Consider the following 5,903-nt stretch of genomic DNA (forward strand, 5'->3'; position numbering starts at 1 on the left):
AAAGTTACTGTCTCTTGCAATAATTTTTAAGGACTCCCAGCATCTCATCTCCCTCCCAGAGTAGACACCCCTCCACAAGTGGGATCTGAGCTATCTGAACTCCCTATGGGTTCCTGTTAATGGGCCCAGTTTAGAGACCCAAGCTTTAAGAGATCATTTGAGAACAATCCTCCATTGTGCTTAGTATGATTATTATTTTTTTAAAAAAACATGAGAACCACCATCCTGTACAGGCCTATGCAGTCAGTGACTCCATGCATGGGTTCCATCATCAAATTTTCTTCACTTCCCGAGATTGCCACTGCGGTGGAAGTAACTGATCTGGAAATCACTCTCACCAAGCCCATTAAGCAGAGCACCATTATCTGCATGGACTGCGGGAGACAATGGGCACAGAAAGAGAGGAGGTTAAATACCAGTCCCTGGTTTTATTTGGTATCACAGGCTTAGCCTGACAGAACCAGATCCTGGTGGAGCACTGGGACCCATTAGAGATTGGGGCTAAGCAGCCCTGGTTGTAGGAAAAGATAGTTGTGGAACTTAGTAATAAAATAATTTAACTTTGCTGAGGCTGGTTGATTGGTAATTTTTTTCTTTCCTTTTTTCTTTTGGCAATGCTGGTGACAGACCCAGGGTCTCACGCAGGGTAGGCAAATGCTCTACCACGAGTTACATCCCCAACAAAGTTATCAATTTTCAAAACCAAGAACTGGGGTCCTCTGGCCTCTGAAGGTCCTCAAACCCCATAAGGGTTCTACTCTATGACTACAAATCAGTCAAGTGGATAAGCAGCATGATCTTAAAAGGAATGCATATATGTCTTCTACAAGTATCAGATTTATCATAGACATAGAATTTCATGCTGATTTTACACAAAATTTTACTCTTCAAACTTTTTTTTTTTAAAGAGAGAGAGAGAGAGAGAGAGAGAGAGAATTTTAATATTTATTTTTTAGTTTTCGGCAGACACAACATCTTTGTTTGTACGTGGTGCTGAGGATCGAACCCGGGCCGCACGCACGCCGGGCAAGCGCGCTACCGCTTGAGCCACATCCCCAGCCCCTCTTCAAACTCTTTTTAAAAACCCTAAATATAATATATATTTGCTCATACTACTGGGGAATGAGCTCAGGGGCTCTCTACTACTGAGCTACATCCTCAGCCCTTTTCAGTTTTTAAGACTGGGTCTTGTTAAGTTGTTTCAGGTCTTGCTAAATTGCTGAGGCTGGCCTCCAACTTGCATCCTCCTACTTCAGCCTCCCAAGTAGCTGGTGTTACAGGTACACATGCACCACCAGACCCTGAAAATGTATTATGTTTTATCAGGCCAATCACTGATGAAAATTAAACTGGTCACTTAAGTTCCAAAAAATAGTATAAACATCCAGAATAAGGTAAATCATTAAAATAACTCTTGAAACCTTTTCACAGTTGATACCACTCTGGGTTTTTTTTGTTTTTGTTTTTGTTTTGAGGGGGCAGGTACCAGATATTGAACTCAGGGCACTCAATCACTAAGCCACATCCCCAGCCTTATTTTGTATTTTATTTAGAGACAAGGTCTCACTGACTTACTTAGCACCTTGCTTTTTCTGAGGATGGCTTTGAACTCGCGATCCTCCTGCCTCATCGTCCTGAGCTGCTAGAATTACAGGCATGTGCCCCCTTGCCCAGCACCACTCTGGTTTACAAAAATTTTTCCCTTAGCAACTTAGCAAGACCCTGTCTCAAAATAAATAAAAATAAAAAGGTATGGGATGTGGTTCGTGGTTAAGTGCCCTAAGTTAAGTCCCCAGTATCAAATAAATAGTGATAAAAATATATATTACATAAAATTTACCATTTTAACCATTTTTAAGTATACGATTATATGGCATTAAGTACATTCATCTTGGTGTCCAACTATAACCACTGTCCATCTTCAGAACTTTGTGACCCTTCTTCACTGGCATGATTTCAAGATTCACCCATGTTGCAGCATGTGCCAGAATTTCCTTCCTTTTTAAGGTTAAATTAGGCTTTGCATGTGTAGAGGACATTCTGGTTATCAATACATCTATTGATGGACACTAAGGATGCCTCACTCTGTCTGTTTTAACCAATCTGGTATTGTGAAGTCACATATAATAAAGATGAGAGAACCTTTTAGCGTTAGCATTTCATACACACACACACACACACACACACACACACAGAGATACATATACACACATACATTTTCAGCCACATACCTTAACAAATTTTTTAAAATAAAAATAATAAAATGTCTGCTCTCAGGACACAGAGAATTAAAGTCAAATCCAGTAACAGAAAGAAAGCAGAAAAATCCCAAAATACATACTTAAGATCAAACAACACACTGCTACACAGTAGATGGGTCCAAAAAGTCACAAGAGTATGTCTAAAATGAAGATGAAAATACAACTCTTCAAAACGTGTGGGATGCTGAGAAAGTTCTTACAGAAAAACTGATAGCACTGGATACAAACATCAGGAAAGAATAAAGATCTATAAATCAATAATCTAAGCTTCCACTTTAAGAGACTAAGAAGAGATGAACAAATTAAATCCACAGTAAACAGAAGAAAATAAAATTAGAGCAGAAATCAATGAAATTGAAAACTAAAAATCAACAGAGATAAACCAATAAAACCAAAAGCTGGTTCTTGGAAAAGATCAATAAAAGTGATAAAGATAAAAGAGAGAAGACAAATTACTAATAGCAGAAATGAAACAAGGGTAATCACTAGTGATTCTCTGGACATTAAAAGGATAATAAAGGAATGTCACCAAGGGTTCTCTGCCCGTGAATTTGATAACCTAGACGAAATAGACCAACTCCTTGAAAAACACAACAAACCGAAAGTTAGACAAGAAGGAAAGGCATCTCAATAGACCTAACTATCTAATAAGGAAACTCAATCGATAATTAATAAACTTCTACAGCAGAAAGTACCAGGCCCAGATGGCTTCACTGATGAATGTACCAAACTTTTAAGTTAGAAATTATCTCAGTTCTCTCCAAATTTAGCAGAGAGAACACCTGCTAACTCATTCTATAAAGCTAGCATCACCCTAACCATAAACCAGATGGAAAGAACCAGAAAAACAAGGAGAACTATAGACCAAAATCTCTCCTGAATATAGCTGCATGAATTCTGAACAAAATACTAGGCAAATTGAATCCAACAATGTACAAAAAGAATTATGAACCATGACCAAGTGGAATTACTCCAGGTATGTAAACCTGGTTCAAAATTCAAGAATAATATAATCTATTATACCAAGAAAAGAAAATAAACCCTATGATCATATCAACACATGCAAAATAAATTTTTATGAACTCCAAGACCCCTTCATGACAAAAACTCCCAGTGAACTAGAAATAGGGGAGAAGTTCTTCAACTTGAAAAAGGACATCTACAAAAATCCTACCATTAACATCAGGCTTAATGGTGAAAAATTACGTTTTCCCACCATTAAGATTAAGAACAAGGAAAGAGGTCCGTTCTCACCACTCTTAGTCAACAGCATACCAGAAGTCCTAAGCTAATGAAATAAGAAAAAGAAAGAAAAGACAAACAAATTGGGAAGGAAGAAATCAAATCTTCTTGATGATGATGATGCCTATGTAGAAAGGATCAACAAAAAAACTTGTGGACCTTAGCAGCTACCACCACCAAAGACAGGTGGAAAGACTCTTGTGAGAAGCAACGACTTCTCCCCCCTCCCACTGGACCCCATGAGCACCGAGTTGGTGTCACCACAGCCTCCACAGCCTGACAGGTGTCTGAAGTAAAAGGGTATAAATCAATGGTATTGAGATGAAACATAATGGTCCAAACGATGCTCTGCAACACAACAGGAAGACTTCGCAGACTACTATTGGGTTGCAGCAAAAAGAGGAAAAGGAAATAGTTCCATTTTGTCAATGTTTGAAAATTATGCCAAAAGGGGATAACACTGGTGATGGATGACCAGGAAGCCCAGCAGAGGCCTTCGTGCAGTCTGCGTCACAGGAGATCACAGAACATGCTCTGGGGAAACACAAGAAAAGGACACAGGGTACAGAGATCTTCAGAAATAGCAGGAGTGAAATCAAAGGATTTCATGATCCACCAAGAAGACTGCCAAAGAGCCACTGGCATCATGTGACAGGCCAAAAGGAGTTAAGAGGGGGTTCTTATGGAGCTGAGTATGTATGAAAGACTGCGACGAGGAGGTGACGGGTACAATGGTGGCTATCATAATTAGGGCTGCAGCTCTGATGGCTTCAATGACTGAATGAGATGGAAGAGGTATGGGAGGTCACAGCTATGGTGGAGCTGCTGAGCAAGTTCAGGTTTTCATGATATCATTTTGTACACAAAAGGGTTGCCTTTTCCTGCAAGTGAAGATGACACTGCTGATAATTCTTCTTAATACTAAATCCAATATGAGTTCATAGTGATATTGAGCTGATGGCAGAGCAACAGGAGAAGCAAACAGAGTGTGTGACACATGAAGATACGCATCTAAACATAAGAGGGATACACTGAACTCTTCTTCAACTCCACTCCCATGGCAGCTCTGGAATGGGAAGTTCTGGAATGGCAGGCTGTGGCAGAGATGGAATGAATGATCAGGATATGGATTTGTGGGAGAATGAGAATTAGGATACAGTACTCCTGACGGCTTGGGTGGCTAGGACCATGGTGGTGGAGGCAGTGGAGGTGACTGTGGCATGAGTGGCAGGCAATTGGGTTGTGATGTACTGAAAGCAGAACCAATAGATCCTAACAAAGCATCTGGTCTACTAGACTTTCTTACAGATTTTTTCTATTTTAAGAACTTTACAATGATTAAAGGAATATATTTTTTTAATTATTTGATTTTGATGAGAAGATCTTTTTCTGAAGGTTTTATTTGTTGTATACTTTGACTTAAAAATATATCCTTATACTTAAAAAAACTTATAGTAATAATAAGTAACTATAAATACATAGCAAATTTTAAGATACTTGGTATTAAATAAGAGTTTAATACCAAGAACAATTTTTAATACAAAGAACTCCTAAAAATCAATAGTAAGAGGTTGGGAATATAGCTTAGTTGGTAGAGTGCTCCTCTCTCATGCAAAAGGCCCTGAGTTCAATCCCCAGCACAGGTGCGCGCGCGCGCACACACACACACACACACACACACACACACAAAATCAACAGTAAGAAAACAATCCAATTAGATCATGGTCAAAATATCAGAACAGACACTTAACCAATGCATACAGAGCAAAAAGCAGATTAAAAGACGCTGTCTTGCTGGGCAGAGGCACATACCTGTAATCCCCAAGGTATGGAGGTTGAGGCAGGAGGATTCCAAGTTCAAAGCCAGTCTCAGTGACTTAGCGAGGCCCTAACCAACTTGATGAGACCCTGTCTCTAAATAAGATATAAAAAAGGGCTGAGGATGTGGCTCAGTGGTTAAGCACCCCTGGGTTCAATCCCCATTACCAACAAAACAAAACAAAGAAGCTTAGTTCATATTTTATGAGACTGTAACAGAAGTATAAACAGTAGAAATTTATTTCACTCACAGTTCTGGAAATCGGAAGGCTCAAGATCAAGGACTTATCTAATGAGAGTCTTCTTGTTCCCCCAAATAGGAAAGCACTACCTAGTAAGACTGTGAGAAAGGCAAGAGGGGTCTAGTATGCTTGTGTAAGAAACCCACTCTCAAGACAACTGTAGATGACAATGTCAATCCATTCAAGAAGGCAGAGTCCTCATGACCTGATCATCTCTTAAATGTCCCACATCTCAACACTGATGCACTGGGGACTAAGTTTCTAACACATGAACATATGGGGGACACATTCAAACCCTAGCAGACATGTCACTAGAGAATTATACATTAAAACACCACCA

General features: G+C 39.4%; 1 pseudogene; it reads left to right on the forward strand.

Moving 5' to 3' along the window:
• The first annotated feature begins 3,358 nt into the window (after window positions 1-3,358).
• Window positions 3,359-5,667, forward strand: LOC125612932 (annotated as a pseudogene).
• The last annotated feature ends 236 nt before the right edge of the window (window positions 5,668-5,903 follow it).

This window comes from Marmota marmota, unplaced genomic scaffold (assembly GCF_001458135.2).
Source record: "Marmota marmota marmota unplaced genomic scaffold, marMar, whole genome shotgun sequence".
NCBI classification, from domain to species: domain Eukaryota; kingdom Metazoa; phylum Chordata; class Mammalia; order Rodentia; family Sciuridae; genus Marmota; species Marmota marmota.